This window comes from Rhipicephalus microplus, chromosome 6 (genome assembly GCF_043290135.1).
Source record: "Rhipicephalus microplus isolate Deutch F79 chromosome 6, USDA_Rmic, whole genome shotgun sequence".
Taxonomy (NCBI): Eukaryota; Metazoa; Arthropoda; class Arachnida; order Ixodida; family Ixodidae; genus Rhipicephalus; species Rhipicephalus microplus.
In genome coordinates this window covers 57,145,277-57,163,346 of record NC_134705.1, presented here as the reverse complement: position 1 = coordinate 57,163,346, position 18,070 = coordinate 57,145,277, and positions in this window count along the sequence as shown.

Here is an 18,070-nt window from a genome sequence, read left to right as displayed (position 1 = left end):
TATATGCAACTTGCGATAAACATTGCGTACAGATCCCGGACACCCTACTCGTATAGCGAACAGTGTCTCCCGAGACACATGCCGCAACCTCACCTTTTTCAAAAAACACAGGACCAGTAATAACACATGGTCCTCTCGACGAACATCTTGGCAGTGACCACACTATATTGTGGTCCCTATACTAACACTACGCAATGCACGCTGTCCCGAGCGGAAGGTGCGTACCACGGACTGGGTGTGGTTCAATGAGTGCCAACAAAACCTTCCCGAAGAGTCATAGTGTAACAAAAGGCTAGAGTCTCTTTCTGATAATTTAGATGCGTGTAAGCGCGCAATCCTTACCACAACCGCAAACCAGGACGTGCACCCACACCTTCTGCAAGTGTGGGAAGCATGCAGAGTGCTCACGTGGAGTTGCAAGCGCCAACGCCTGAATCGCAAGCTTCGCTGGCATATCGACCAACTCTCGTAGGAGGCACAAGAATACGCGCAGCACCTCCTCCGCAACAACTGGCGGCGTTTCTACGAGCGTCTTTCAGGCCCTCAGGGCACTGCGAAAACATGGTCGATACTTCGCGCCCTTATAAATCCATCCGCCACCAAAACGCAAACTTTTCACCAACTACATCGCTAATTTGTACAGCGACGATCCATCCGGCCTCCTCAAAGAACTTGAACGACGTTTCATCGCTACCGCTCCCATGCCAAAGTATCCTGACTACCCACATGAGGTGGAATCTAACAAGGAATTCGACGCGGACAAACGGTTGATGAAGTTCGCGCATTTATTCAAGATCTCCGTCAAAATACGGCACGTGGTGCTGATCACATTCAAAATACTGTCCTTCTGAACCTCAGTGACTCAGATCTGAGCCATCTAACGAACCTCCTAAATGACTATTGGCATAAGGGTACACGACTACAGGCATGGCGTCTTGCTGATATTTCTTTAATACCTAAACCAGGCAAACCCCTAGCCATACAAAAACTGCGGCCGATATTCCTTACCTCATGCGTTAGGAAGTCAATAGAACACGTTCTTTTACGGCGTCTGCAGCCTTTCCTCGAGCGACAGTCATTCTTTTCATACTCACATTTTGAATTTTCGGCACATCTCTCTACGCAGGACGTGTTTCTACAACGCAACGAAGAGGTTCTGGGCCCTCCGTCATGGGCCCAGACAAAGGCCATCCTCGCCCTTGATTTAAAAGGAGCATATGATAACGTGGCACACGACTTGATCCTACAGAATCTAGCAGAGTCTAATTGCGGCTGCCGTATGTATAAAACATTCGTTTTTTTTCTGCGTGACAGGACAGCTAGCATCGGGATAGGGCCACACTGTCCGGACACGATTTGCCTTACAGGTCGCGGCTCTCCTCATGAATCAGGGGCCGCATTCACGAAACTCACTTACGAAAACATTTTCGCCCAAGAGAAATTTTGTTGCGTAAGTCGATTCACGAAACAAAAAAAATGTGGTGAGAGGCCATCGTTGTCACATCAGCCGCTGCTATAAAGCGCGCTGTGACTGCCCGGGAACATGTCAGCGATAGTGATGCAGTTGCTATATTTGCTTACGTCACCGAAAAGTGCTCGTAAGTGGATTCACGAAGCGAAATTGTGCGTAAAAACAGCGTGGCTGAGAAAAAATTATAAGAGTGGTCGGGACCACTCTTAGGAACAATGTGGCCACTTAGAACTTCCCGCCGCGGCGGTAAACTTTGGTGCCCTGGCTGTTTTTGAGTTAATTCACGCCCATGAAGGGCTGCCTGATGATTGCTGGTACGTTTTTATTTCTTTCGGCGCTTTGAGTTTCGTGTGTTGTTTCCTTTGTACGCAGTAGATGGTGTTGACAACCACCGTCGTCAAATAAATTTGAAGTCGCAGTAATTGAAGAATTTTATTTGGCGTCAATGGCGTAAAATTATGCATGTAAAGATTTGTGGTTGGATGAAAACTAATGTGATACGTGAATGGTCGGCGCATTCAAACGCGGCATGGCATAGGATCAACCTTATTTGTTTTTTTGTTGTGTTGCGCCCCATCTCATCCAATTAAAAGTGTGCCTTAAGATTCTTGCCATATTGGTGGAAATTACCACCAAAGAGGTTAATGGGAGCACATTCCTTGCACGCTATCGGAAATAAAAGTGAGAGGAACTTTTAAGGAGTGGTTGATAAAGCTTGTGCTCTAGTGTACTTCCATTGGCTCTAACTGTCCAATGGGTGCGATCTCTGAAGTACAGTTGTCGATAAACTTTGAGATGATGTGAAACTTTGTAAACCAAAGCGTATTAGGGGTGTGCGTGATTATGCATGGAACTACAAACAAATCACTCATTTTTCCCTTCACTGTTCATACACCGACATGGACCGTGATAATATGGCAAGCAGTCAGAATAAAATGACCCTAGTAACTTTTTATTACACCGGAAATATGCAAACCCTCACGATTCTGGAACAAACCTTGGCTGAATTCATCCCTACGATAATTACCAGCCATTTAACTTGACGCACGAACATCATTCAAAGGTAGAGCGAGCCACTGACATGTATTTTGTGCTACGCAGTGACCACTTGACCTGAGAATAATAGCGTTGCAAAGGCGAATACCCTGTCGCTCGCTCTGATCGAAGCAGACGACAAACGCGAGCAGACGACGGCTTGTCCGACAGGCACAGCTTGTGATTAGTTGTGAAGCAATACCCTCTACATCAGCTCACTCCGTGACGTTGCCAAAGCACTTCTTTCATCTGGCACGCCTGTCCTGTTCGTCATATTACCCCCCTCGCACATAAGAGCAAATTTCGTCACGCCGTGAAAATAGCGCAAGTACTTTCTAAGAGCTCTCTTACGTGCGGTGCAGTTGTCGAAAACAACATGGCATCGTAAACAGCATATCGGTCGGTGCGATTTTCAGCAAACGCTTCTCGCACGAGTTACTTCAGCGTTCGACCGGATGCGTTGTGATTACGGCAGCTCTTTTGGTGCGTGTAAGCAGTGCGGAAAGCTGCGGCAGGGCAATGGTGTACGGTGAAGCGCAGCGAAGCCTGTGTGTCGGTGTGGTTATCAAGCGGGGATCAGCGTCGATGTATCGACGGCAACTAACACTCGAGAAGCCCGCAATGCGTGTTTGTGTGCCGGTAACAGTTGGTTTGCTTGACTTTCCAGTCTCTCTTTTGGGTGCTGTGCGAGATTTCGAATTGACAGCACTTTGGCACGTTACTTGAGTGACCCCAAGTACGTACGGAAACGTATGAACTACGCGCTGTGTTCGGTTCTTGCTTCGCCACTGGTTAGCCCGTACGCTTCTATTTACTTGAGAGCAATCTAGTTTTCGGGAGTGAAACGATGTTCGTTGTGAACAGTCGTGCTGTGTTGACGTTCCAAGACTTGTGAACAAGCTGTGCTCGTGTGACCGAAAATTGAAAGGCAGCTTTGATAACTGTTTTGCCCTGCGAAGTTGCGGTGGTGGAGCTTGGCGCTTTTGTTTGTTAACTCGTCACTTCTCCTTTTTGTGATAACCATAGTCCTAGCGCTATGATGTGATCAATCAAAGCTGCGAAATGCTACATTCTGTTGTGGATCGTGTTTCATTCTGTTGTGGATGTTTCGATATGGTAAGTTGAAGCATGAAAAATATACTGCTACTGTTATATACATACATACATTATGGAGTAAATACATCAGAAGTTTCTTGTGATTTGATACAAGTGAGCTCTTCTTAGATTATGAGGTTGGGCCTGTCGATTTACCGCGTTTGATAGTTGGAAAGTTAATGTGAATTTATAATTCAGGAGCCAGGTTGCACTTAAGAAATTCATGTTATTTTGGAAAATTAGTTCTATATACGATTACCACTGTGGTAGTACTATACTTGAGTAGGACATATATATTACGGTACGTAAACTTTACATGAGGCTTCAGTTTATTTCAAAGCGATTATAGCAGATTTGGATCACTTTAACGAAGTGATAACGTCGACAAACAAGTATTAAAAGTGAGTGCTTTTATTGATTGTTTTTAAATATCTCGTATTTGGCTCTTCACAGATCGCAGTGATTGGCTTGTTAAGGTCCTGTGATGCATCGGTTGCACACACTTGCACATCAATCCTCATCATGACTTGGAGCACCTGTACAAAAATAGGAAGGACACGTGCTCTCTATCTGCGCAAGTCTATGTCACTGCTGGCACTGTTATCATTCAGCGGATGTGGCCTGGAAGCATGCATGACAGCCTCATCTGGAAGGACTGCGATCTGCTTGGGAGCTTCCAGGGCACAAAACTGCCTAACGGCTAGCTGCAAAGTTAGTTTTTCTTTAATACATACGATTACGTGAACACCACTTACTGTGCACAAATTCAAAACCCAGTCATGGTTGCTTGCAGTGGATACCTGTAATATTCTTACACATAATTCTTATTCAACATCTATAGAACTAAATTGCAAGATAATTGAGAATGTTAAAAACTGAAAGTCTACAGCTTATGAACGAAACTCCAATTATCTGAGACTCAAAAGCTTGTGCTTATAAACGAGCACAAATACTTTGATTTCTTATTGAGCTCTCGAGCTTGTGACTCCCTCTGTGGATCAAGTGCTCTGGAAGGAAATAGCAAGTGGGTGAAAATTGCCTGGCTGTTCACAACTTGCAAGAAAAGATATCTCTCAAACAAGCCTTAGATGACATAGGGCCAGTAACTGCATCTTTTACCTAATGTAGCTTTTTCTCTCTTGGTGCTGTGGCTTGTGTTTCAGCAGAATGTGTTCACCACAATTGCATAGTGATATATATTTTTCTACAAATTTTACCTGACCTAAGTCATCATCATCATCATCATCATCAGCCTGACTACGTCCACTGCAGGACAAAGGCCTCTCCCATGTTCCGCCAGTTAACCCGGTCCTGTGCTTGCTGCTGCCAATTTATACCCGCAAACTTCTTAATCTCATCTGCCCACCTAACCTTCTGTCTCCCTCTAGCCCGCTTCCCTTCTCTGGGAATCCAGTCAGTTACCCTTAGTGACCAGCGGTTATCCTGTCTACGCGCTACATGCCCTGCCCATGTCCATTTCTTCATCTTGATTTCAGCTATGATATCCTTAACCCCCGTTTGTTCCCTAATCCACTCTGCTCTCTTCTTGTCTCTTAAGGTTACACCTACCATTTTTCTTTCCATTGCTCGCTGCGTCGTCCTCAATTTAAGCTGAACCCTCTTTGTAAGTCTCCAGGTTTCTGCTCCGTAGCTAAGTACCGGCAAGATACAGCTGTTATATACCTTCCTCTTGAGGGATAGTGGCAATCTACCTGTCATAATTTGAGAGTGCTTGCCGAATGTGCTCCACCCCATTCTTATTCTTCTAGTTACTTCAATCTCGTGGTTCGGCTCTGCGGTTATTACCTGCCCTAAGTAGACATAGTCTTTTACAACTTCAAGTGCACTATTACCTATCTCGAAGCGCTGCTCCTTGCCGAGGTTGTTGTACATTACTTTCGTTTTCTGCAGATTAATTTTAAGACCCACCTTTCTGCTCTCCTTGTCTAACTGACCTAAGTATGCATTGTTGATCTCTAAAGGTGACGTTCAGTGTGTTTCAAAGCCATGGCTTCTCATTTCTCTCTCTGTGGCTAGCCTACTTCAGCAGCAGAGCGATGCAGATAGCACACATACAAGCCAAGTCATGGAGCGCTTCTTTGGCGCTCTGTGCAGGACGCAGCATATCCATCCGCCAAGATATTGGTATCAACAATAATGCTGAGTGTTGGTGGCACCTGTAGGAGCCCGTTGTGGTTGTTGCGTATGAATATTTCCCCTGATGAAGTGAGATTTTGGAATGTTTTCTTCATATAGAATAATGTCAGCAACAAGCACACTCATAATCCACACATTCTTTGTTTCTTCTAGACTGCCCATTTGCTCCTATATGCGGTATGGTGAGGTGGCTATGTTAGACAGACTTAAAACTATGAACATTGGCTGTTGTGTTGTAATGCAGTATAACTTGTGTTTCTTAGTGAACTTATTTGTAATCTGCTGCTCGCACCTAGTGTAAAGTCGAAATAGAAAAAACGTTTTTTTTTTGGCTTTTTATGCCTGTCAGAAGTTTCATGCCTTCATCTATAACATTGTAGTTTTGCTCTTGTATCATAATAAAACATATTTTCAGTCTTCACTGTTTCTGTGTGTGTTTAGGCTTGTCATTGGCCTCTGAAAATACAATATCTGTATATATGAGCACATATTTAACAACTCTACACTCTTGCATGTAGCATGGTGTTAGCAATGATCTTTATTTTTCTAAGTTCCAGCAGTAACAAGGGGTTCGGTGCTCCACGGTCATGTACAGTGTATCAAGAACAGAGCACAGAACACTAACAAGTATAAAGGAACTGCCAGTGACTGTTCTCCTGCTCAAAGTTTACAACAGCAGAAAGAGCGCATTGTGATGTAAGGAGGAGCTGCTGATTAACTTCTTAGCAGTGCATTATACAGCAGTTCCTTTGCCTGCAATTGAAATTATTTAAATTTTGCATGGAAGATACCAAACTATGACACTAATTTAAAGGATGGTGTAGTGTTATTGGGCAAATATTTTTGAGCTGAAGTTTTTAACATGTGTGTCAAGTGCCTGCGTACCTCTGCGTTTACATGTCAGAAATCACAGCATCCGTGATCACCAATGGTAACTGTGTTTGCATTCTTTGTATTACAAGAAGTAAAGCCATAGATGCAGTAATTTTGTACTTAGTCGATGTAATCCTTCAGTGTACACTCATTTGTATAGTACCAATGATTGCATGAGTGTATAAGCTCTGGGAAGTGAATCTATGTGGATTATTTTATTTGGAAGAAAGAGGATCATCACTACTGCTAGTATATCTTAACAGTAGATTTTAGTGCTTGTGTATTATCCCACTGCCTGTCCGCCGTTCAACAGTCTACTTATCTACTGGGCAAGTGTAAGTTTTTAAATGTATACTTTGCTCGGATAGGTTTGTTCATGATGTAATGCAAGTGACTTTTCATCTATGCGGCTCCACTCAGACTAGAAATAAAAGTATTTATTTTTATTTATATGTAGCTATAGCATTCATTTACTTATGTTTTTCTAGGTGCCTGTACAATTGTTTAGCCCTACAAAGGTACAGGTATACTCTAATATTGAATCTGGCATCTTAAAATAGTTTGTTAGTGGAAGTAACAATGCGTTTTCAACCAATATTACTAACCTCAGATGAACTATAAAAGCTCTGTGGAAATTTATTTACATTTTTTGAACTGTGTGAAGGCAAATGTTGTTATGTTCTTTTATTGTGGTCTCTGTTTCATGCAAATGACACATAATTACTTTGAAGTGGCACAGTGTTAGTTGTTATTTTACTCATATGTGCGGAGCAACATCGCAGTTAAGGCCAGCAGGAAGACATACATGCAGTGCACTGTAGCATCACCTCACATAGTGTACAGTCTTTGCCCACAAGTAAAATAAATATTTTTCAAGCAGACTAATAGACAGCTGTATGGGAACTCTTGATTGATGATTGATATGTGGGGTTTAACGTCCCAAAACCACTGATGATTATGAGAGACGCCGTAGTGAAGGGCTCCGGAAATTTCGACCACCTGGGGTTCTTTAACGTGCACCCAAATCTGAGTACACGGGCCTACAACATTTCCGCCTCCATCGGAAATGCAGCCACCGCAGCCAGGATTCGAACCCGCGACCTGCGGGTCAGCTGCCGAGTACCTTAGCCACTAGACCACCGCGGCGGGGCAGTATGGGAACTGTGTTGATGTGCAAACTTTGAAGTCTTCTTGAGGAGTGTTTTTCATCATTTTAGTCCAAGTGAAGTAGCTACCCGAGGCCACAATTGGTGGGAATGTGGTGGTTTCCTCTCTCCAAAACCACTCCTACCAGTTGCCTCAATGTTAGCATGGGGTGAATTCACGAACTGGAAAAATAATTGTTTTTTTTTTTCTTGACCGAAAGAGTCACTTTCCCCGTTGGACCACCACGACGCGCCAGAATAGAAACCTTTAGCTAAATAAAGTTGATTCTACTTTTGAAAAGTGTTTTTGGGAAACGAAATGGTGCCTATAGCTGTCAGTATAAACAATGTTGGCACCAAGAAGCTTAGTACCTTATAATTGTATTATTCATATATTGTCTAGAATTTGTTTGTGCTGTGCCAACTTTCAGCCCAAGTGTCGTAACATGCTTTGTTAGTGGGTTTTGAATGAGCCAAGCTATGTAAATAAACAGAGTGATATTGCAGACATGTACAAAATATTGATGCACAGCCCCTTTCTTTAGCATGACATTGTCAAGGGCTTTATTCTTGTGATTTTTTATGAAAACTGCTTGTTACTGAGCAGCGTAAACTATGCATCAAGCTTTTGCGAGATGGTTCGCGAAACACCTTGTTCAGATATAACAGTGCTGGTGGATTTATCTCGTAAGTTACTTTCTGTATATTCAAAATGAGTGTATTAGAATTGTTGTTTTATAGCCATTTATTTTATATTTACACCTGAGTGTATGTATGTATGTATGTGTGTGTGTGTGTATGTATGTATGTATGTATGTATGTATGTATGTATGTATGTATGTATGTATGTATGTATGTATGTGTGTATGTATATATGTATCTTTTAAATAAGAATCTGTTTATCATTGGTGAGTAAGTTTGGTAATGATTTGGCTGAATTTGTTTCTAGTTATTTTTCTTCTGAGCCATTATACATTTCAATTTGTTTTGTACTGCATAAATATAAATGTAACCTTACACAAAATATGTCTGTTCAAAGAAGTTGTTTCATTTATCAGCCCTCAGTCATGAGCAAGAAATTGGGTAAAATGGAACGAACCTGCGAAGATTAGTTTCAAGCATAGCTACTCTACATGGCATATCTAGTACACATTGCGTTGGTTGAATATGTCAATTTCAACATGTCAGTTTTAATCAGAATAAGCAAGCTATCACCCATGGTTGTATATGTGTGTGATATTTATGCATACTGTAATACCGGTTCGCAATTACAATTAAGGTCACAAGCCTGGTCAAGCTGAATACACGATTTTCGTTCATGCACCTTTCATCTACACTAGAACTGTTGTTAATAAAAAATAAACTTCGGTTTAAAAATTTCTTCTAGTAAACAAAAGCAGAGTATCTCTTTATCACACAAATTAAATTGCCATTGTTCTGTTTCATTTTCGACAATAGGGGACCCTCTCAGCAGAACTTGATTAACTGCTATAGTTCATTTTAACCATTGACAGCGACATTACACTGAAGCGCGTAGCATGACAGATAGCGGGAGAGAAGACACAAACTAATCGCTCTGTGTCAGCCCTGGCTGTCCGTGCTCTTTGGTCTTGCTGCATGTGATGATGCCCACCAAGTTAGCACGAAAGCGTGTCCCTACAAAGGCAGTCAACTTGGCTGCAAGCAGTTAGCTCGCTGCATGTGTTGATTTTCTTCAAAACACCGTGACGACTGATCGCTGTTCGAATATTTATTTTACAAATACTGCTGGCCAGAGGCCAAAGCCGGAAGGGCAAGATAATACAGTTGTCATACACATTTCAAAACAACATCAACAATAAAGAGAGTAAAAAGTGGAAAGCGTGACATATTTATACAAAAGCAACAAAAGGAAAGAGTGGGGAGAGAAAAGAGAAAATAGTTGGAATAGTTAGAAAAACAACTTCAAATTTCAGCGTAAATAAGATTGAGAGAGTGTAAACTGCTTGCAGGCAAATCGTTCCACTCTTCAATGGTACGAGGAAAGAAGGAAAATTTGAACAAGTTAGTACGAGCAAAATATGGTGTTAAAGAAAGTGCGTGTGAATGCCGAGTCTAGCGTGTTCTTAGTGGTGTGAGGTAGGGGTCAGGGTTCAGAGCGAATTGGCGGTTAGAAAGTTGGTACAAAAATTTGAGACGTAAGAATGTGCGTCTCGACTGCAAAGATGTGATACCATTTGAAAGTATTACACTAGTTACAGAACTACCAGGCTTGTAAAGAGAATAAATGAAACGAACTCTCTCCGCTGAATTTTTTCTAATGCATCAATGTTAGTTTTAGTATTAGGACCCGAGGCAACGCATGCATATTCTAATTTAGGAAGAATCAAGGATTGCTAAGCTAAAAATTTCACTTTCGTAGGAGCATCCTTAAGTTTGTGCCTTAGCATGCATAATTTGCGGAAAGCTGCGGAAGAAACTTGTTTAATGTGGGAATTCCAACTTAAATTATTCGTTAGAGTGACACCAAGATACTTGTATTCCTTAACTTCTTTAAGAGGTTGGTTGGAGAGGGTGTAGTCAGTTAGCACTGGCTTTTTCTTGTTAGTGACACGGAGCAGAACTGATTTATCCAAGTTTAGTTTCATCCCCCATTGATTGCACCATAGACATATATTGTTTAGAGTGGACTGGAGAGCTGCTTGGTCATTAGAACTAGTTATCGAGTTAAACAAAATACAATCATCTGCAAAAAGTCGAACGTTAACAGGTGGGTTTACACAATTTACTACATCGTTACAGTACATCAAAAATAGTAGGGGACCGAGTATACTGTCCTGTGGGACACCTGAAGTAACCGGCAGAAGGATTGAGTTCTGATTAATAATGCACACAGACTGGAAGCGATCAGACAGGTAGTTACAAATCCAGGCTAATAGAAAATTTGGAAGTCCAATAAGCTGTAATTTAACCATAAGTTTATCATGGGGGATGCAGTCGAAAGCTTTGCAGAAATCTAGAAATATGACGTCTACTTGGCCGCTCTTATCAATCACAGATGCAAGAGAATGAATGACTGTACATAACTGAGTTGTCGACAAGCCCTTTCGAAAACCATGCTGATACGGAGATAAAAAGTTATGCTCATCTAGGTGTTTTGATATGAATGTTGTGACAATGTGTTCTAATATTTTGCTACAAGACGATATAATCGAAATTGGCCGATAATGGAAGACAAGAAGAGGGTCTCCCTTTTTGGGAATTGGCTTGACACGAGCCATTTTCAATTCTTTAGGTAACGTTGCAGTACGGATTGAAGCTTCAAAAATTGTAACAAGGTATTCGGACAAGGGCTCGGCATACCGTCGAAAACATTCGTTCGGTATTCCTTCTGGCCCACCGGAGGATTTTACTTTTATTCGAAGAACCATGTTTAAAACTCCTTCATAAGAATTTAAATTTCCTGATGGAGTATCTGCGGAATCATGCACAAAAGCCACAGGCTGAGAAGACTGACAGAAAGCACTATGAAAAAAAGATTTAAAATGATCAGCAATCGCTTTCGCATCCAATACCAGAGAACCGTTCACAGAAATTTGTTCTACGTTCTTTTTGCGATCGCTAATATAGGCCCAAAACTTCTGCGGGTCATCTTTAATAAAATTAGTCAGTGTGGTATTGAAATAAAAGCTTTTCTCGCGTTGAATCGCTTCGTGTAAAGCAGACCGGACTTCACCTAGGCGCTGGGAAGCTGCCCTCTTTTTCCTGAGACGTTTAGCCTTTCGTTTTAGATGCAGTATAGGTCTCGTGACCCACGGAGTGAACTTAGTGCGTTTTTTTAGCTTATTGGGAATGAATTTATCTAAACAAAACGTACAGATAATATCCAAACACGTGAAAAGTAATATACCAGGTATAATATTGGTATTTCAGCGCTGGACACTTTTGCGATAAGAGAGGATGAAGGAGAAAATTATGAACCCTGAATTGTGTAATTTATGAAGGAGCACAGTACAGCGCTTTTGCGTCAAAAGAGGAGTAAAAGAAGCAAGTGCGAAAGCCACCTTCTCAAAAAATTAGTACCCGCCACCACGCATAATGTCAGGTCTAGCAACCTAAAAAAAGTGTTTGGTGACTCTGCGAATCGAACCAAGTACCTCCTAGATTGTAGTTGAGCGCTGCAACCGCTCGTCCACTGCAGCAGTGCTTGCGTTCGCCCTATTGCTGATATATCGTCATTCTTTCGAATGACGCCAAATGCAAAAACGTCTGGTGAAACTTTGTCAAAAATAAAAAAAAAATTAGTTAAAATGCGTTCGCCCAAGGTTACTAGAAGATAGAAACCGCCACGTGTGACTGTATAACCGTGCGCTATTTATTCTTGTACATTACTGTCATGACGTTGTGATAGCCGGCTCTAACGTAGGTTACCGTCTCATAATTTGCCAAATATAAATAAGAAAATAAAAATATATATCGGCCTGTGACAACGCTAATCAACTATTAAGAGTTCACTGTCACTAGTGTCACTTTCACTGGATAAATACTCAGTTTGTTTCCATTATCGTTATATAAAAAAGTTTTGGGTCATTAACTCAACTCTCCTAATTAGCATTGATCCTCACATCTAAAGACAGTCACACTTCATCTCGCTTTCTGAGTGGCTGTTACTCCCATATAACGCGTACTCCTCTTTTTTATTCTCACCGAGGATTTGACGCTGCTTTGCGGAAACTTTCCCTGACGTCTGCTGGGCCAGAAAATTGTCTTTATTATCTATCAATTTCAAGCTTTCGAGAAGCCAGAACGAGAGTCTTTCTCTCTCGCTTTTCGTCCTTTTCGCACGTGTGATAACGTCTCTCGACCTCAAGACTCGTATACACGTTCCTTGCTTTGTTTGCTCACTCAAACAACGCTGGACGAAATATTTGCACCATGTTTTGTGAAAAGCATTAGCCCTGAGACACCTCCCGACTAGTCTCCCTCATTTTACGTAGACACATACCTAAGCGTAAGCGTATGCACGTTCTCGCATTCCGGCTTAATAAAAATGCTGCGGTTCATGGAACGAGCGAAATTCTGCTCACAATTTCATTTGATTACTGCTGTTATCTATTTCCGCACAATTCGTCTGCAGGCACCAAAGTCGCTCATGTGTCTTGTGATAAGAGTATTGTAACAAAGGCCACCTTTGACTATAGGTACAAAACACCCTTACGTTCACCACTATACCGTGCTAGATTGCACCGAATTAGTTAAGCAGCAGCGCAGCTTCATTGAAATGTAAGGTAACTGGTCGCGTTAAATAGGGGAAGACATTTGAGGCACATTTTCAAACATTGCGTGCATGGATTTATGTGTGGTTTCACTTATGTGGTGCACCTGGAGTGTTGTTTACTTGTACTTGGCGCGATAGTGCATGGATTTCTCGGTGGCTTAAGGCCATGGAGCAATTTCTTTTTTTTAGCTACAGTCGTTGATGAAAAGCGAGTGCGTGACTTCGCACAGCACACCAAAACGTCTATTGAAACGTACGCGGCATCCCTTAAGCGCTGTAGCAGACGCTCGCGGAACTGAAACCTAGTTGCAGCAAATCAATGGCTATCATCGTATACTCTCGATGCTAGACGCTTTGCGTGCCACCTTGAGATTATCGGCACACACTTCTTTCGTTCCTTGTCGTTTCATCGGCTATCGTGTGTCCTTCTCGCCCTCTTAAGTGCCGAATAAGTTACATTTATACCCGCGCTATGGTAATCCCTCCAGATAAGAGAATTCTTGGCTAAGAAAATGCGTAGCCAAGAAAAATCTTTGTGAATTCGGCTTCAGTTCTTTCCTAATCATGTTTAATATTGCCCTGGCAAGACTGCCTAAGCAGCTCGATCAGATCCCCGATGTCGCCCATGCAATTTCATTACCATTTACGCACGGCAGTGCAGCGAGACCTGTTCTTCTCAAAAGTCCGAGCTTCTTATTATCCGCGCGCGTAGCATGACGCCGCCACCCCCGGATTGTTGTGCACGTGGATGGCGTTGCCGTCCCTCAAGTCGAGCGTGCTCAAATACTTGGCTTGCACGTTCAAGTGAACGGAAGAGCGGACTAGAGTATTTTTCTTTTGTCCCGACAAACCGAACAGATTATCGCCATAATACGAAGGGTGTAAAACAGGTGCTCAGGACTACGAGAACCTGATCTGCTGCGGCTGATGCAGGCCTGCGTAGTCAGCCACGTCACAAACCATCTCCTTCCCCACACACTTACCCAGTCAGAGCAGGGGGGGGCGGTCGACGTAATGCTGCGAAAGACGACCAAGTTCGCCCACGGCCTGCCACACTACACTGCCACGACACGTCTACTAGCCATAGGGAACCATAACACACTCTCAGAAGTATTGAAAGCTCACTGGATCAGCCAATCACAACACGTTTTGCTCACACTCACTGGGCGACACGTGCTCTCGCGACTAGGATACCCAGTCTCGTACAATCACGTCGAAGATGCCGCAATTGGTGTCCCATCTTGGGTAGATTGTACCCTGAAGGTGCATCCGCTTCCCTGAAACATGAGTCCTGAGCATGAAGCGGGACGCCGGCGCACCCGTGTTGGGTACCTGATGCGCATGCTCAGTGACATCATGAACGCCAACACATTATATACCAATTCTGTACGATGCAGCAACGGGTACACCGCGGTATTGTTGGATGGCAACGCAAAATTACTTACAGCTGCCTCTTAGCAGGGTTCTACTTCTGCGGACGGTGAAGTCCTTTGAGTAGCGCTCGTTGTTCGACACGCTCTTGACATTCTTAGGGAGGTTTACATACTAACCGATTCACAGCATGCATGGCGAGCCTTTTTTATGGGACGTGGTTTCTCAAGGCAGCCTTCCACATCCCACTGAAGGCATCAAACATCGAAACACCCAGCCCTCTACGTATCCACCGGTTCTGGACTCCTGGTCACGCCTTTGTGCCAGGTAATGATCGCGTTAAAGTAGTCGCTCGAGAACTTAACCACCGAGCTTCCCGGCATGATGAGGGTGGGAGTCCAGATCAAGTGGGCTCTCCACTTACATACCGAGACATATTGAAGTGTTACACTGGAGCTAGACGCATCATGCACCCACCTTCACCGTCGTTCTCACGAGACGAAGAGGTGGCACTCCACCAACTCCAAACGCATACGTTCTCCAGCCTCCCCTTTGTGCATAAATTCTACCCTGACTACTTCACAGAGTATTGCCCGAGATGTGGCAGCTCTCCAACAGCATTTCATGTCACGATGGAGTGTACCACAAAATTATTTCCTCCCCTTTCCGCTATACTGCACCCCTTCCACACCAAAGAGATGAGAAACGATGCCCTCTGCGACAGGCCTCCCGAGGTTCGCCAGGTCTTGGTTCAACGGGCAAGTTGGTCGCCGAGATTGTCATACGGAACCCGGACTAGGGTTTCTTCCCACATGCTTTGCTTAATTGTACTTATTAAAATGTTTTCTCTCTCTCTAAGAAGGCCGAAAAAATGGCTATATTAATTAGCAGAGTAGCTAACTGGCGTGGGGGACTATTTGAGGAGAATCTCCGCAGACTGTGTGACTCCCGTCTACCTCTGGCAAAAAAGAGACATACGCCATCTCGACGTGATTGTCCGCCGGTCCATTAAACAGGTTCTCGGGTTACCGGGCGGCACCCGCACGACCAAGTTCAACGAGCTAGCCATTCATAACACATTAAACGAAAATGTAGAAGCTCAAAAAGTGCATGGACCACAGTATGCCAGGACTTGGCAGCGTAGCACGTCTTCTAGCCGGTTGGATCGTTTCTATGTGCCGAGCGCGCCAGCTTCTTACGTAGCGCACTCTGGTGTAGTAACATTACTATCATCTCGTGTTTATATATCAGACCACCGACCAGTGACGCTCGAGGCCCACTTTCCCTTTTCACCATCAGTTAAACCTTGGCGTCTTGACATCCGCATTCTGCACGACACGCGCTCACGCTGCAGTTTATCTAGAATCTTGCGCGCCTCTCTTTTGGGATGCGGTCCGGAGGTGTGGAACGCGCTCAAGACACAGTGGCATTTACACTGCTCAGTAGCAGGGCGGGCCCTTAGACGCCGTATGTCTGAAGAACTAGCGTACACTGCCACAAAGCTGCGTATTGCTCTTCGGGTTGATCGGCTAACTCCCTTAATGCGCGCAAGGAAGCGAGAGTTAAGGGGTCGTTTTCAAAGCTTTATTGCAGCTTCGTCATTGACGGCGGCTGCTTGGCGTTGCAGACGTAATCCATGTGCTTACCCTGAGGTTCTACGCTTTGCGAAAAGCTCGCTTCTCAACCGGTCGAGTCGACTAGCAACTCCGGCTGCCAGATCCTCACGCACTGCGTTGCCGCCGACACGTGATAAATCAGTTTTCCTAGATCACTTTGCCCACATGGCTCGTACGGCAATGTCATCACATCGCGGTACCACCGAGACAGCCACAATGTTAAGTAGGCTCCCTCAAATTTCATCTGAAGTAGCTGAACAACTTTGCACAAGTCCGTCAGCGAACGAAGTGAAAGAGGCACTTTCTTCCATGCAGCGTGGCTCAGCCCGCGGGCCGGACGGTGTGCCTGTTGAGTTTTATTTAACGTTTTGAGATGACATTGGTGCTCTTTTCACCTCTGGTATTTGCCGCTGTTTTGAGAACCTTGATATCCCTGATAGCTTTCGCCATAGTCGAATTGTTCAATAGCTAAACATGACCCATCGTCGGTTCGCCCAAAGGAGTGGAGACCAAATAACGCTTCTCAATGTTGATTACAAAACTTTCGTGGCAGTTATCACTCGGCGTTTGAGAAGCCTGATGCCCTCCTTAATGTGTCATCATTAGGCGTGCTCTATTCCTGGAAGAGAAATACGCAGTCTCTCCTTTGTTACGCATGATATAGTTGCGTACACGTTAACAAAATGAGCTCGGGGACTCTTGGTTTCACTTGACCAGGAAAAGGCATTCGATCGCCTCGAACATAGCTTTATAATTAGCTTAAAGGCAGCATTTGGCTTCTCGCAAAACTTCGTTGAGCTTCTCAGAAACGCATACCGAAAGATACGCAGCACGTTGTTTCTTGATGGTTTAGAGAGTGTGCCATTTCCTGTTACCCGTGGTGCTCACCAGGCGTGTCCTTTATCCCTGGCACTTTTTGTACTCAGTTTCGAACCATTCCTTCAATCGCTAATCGCTGAATCTTACATTATATGCCTTCTTCTTCCAGGTCGTAGTACCATGACGGTGACACCATTTGCTGATGACATCAGGTTGTATTTGAAGAATGAGGACAGTTTATCCCGTAGCCAACGACGTTTTGCTACGTATGGCATGGTTTCAGGTGCTGCGTTAAAATTTTTAAAATGTCGATATTTATTCATTAGTTCCCCAGACGCCTGCCTAAGTCCCTTTTTTGGTCTTCAAAAAAGTGACTCTATTCGCATTCTGGGGCTTGAATATATTTGCTACGGCACATCAGCCTCCTTGTGAAATTCAGTAGTCAAAGATGTGAAAAGACACGTCCGAGATGTACAAGAGTATGATTTATCGATGCTAGAAAGAAGATATTTAGCACAGACGGTGTTTTGCGGCCGTGCATGGTACATATCTCATGTCTTACAGCCCCCATTACGAATCACTAGGTCGTTCCAATCCCTCATTGGCTCTTTTTTCTGGTCAAGTGGAAGAGAGCTGGTTTGCAGAGCAGCTCTTCGGCAACCGAGAAACTGCGGTGGATTAGCATTCCCATCCTGCTTTTTTCGCTGCCGGCTGCTTGGCCTATGATAATCTCTTCAGTTGTTACATAGTGATCAGTTCCCTGCGCGTGATCTTGCCTGCTATTTCTTAGGCACCAAGTTACGCTATTTACTACCAGATGCACGGCTTAATTCTACCCTGCAAACACTTAACGTGCCTGCATTTTACTCAACGGCAGTAGCATTTTATCGACATGCGCAGCAGGTTTGTCCCGATGTGGACATTCTCGAAAGCCGCATTGTAGTTACAACGGTGGCTCTTTTGCTTCCTCTGGTTCCTCCAGCCTGTATAGCACGACCGAGACATTTCTCGTGGAGCGCGATAATGGCGTCGTTTTTGCCTCGTCACCTCCGTGATATTATGCGGCGTCTTGGAGGGAGAGTACTCCCAATACGGGACAGACTGGAGAAGTGGGGCATGGTCTCATCTTTCGCTTGTCCTAACTGCCCGTTACAGGAGTCTAACCAGCATATGCTGCAGCAATGTGTCATTGCAAAGGTGTTTTGGAAGTCAGTAAACACTAGTTTTCGTG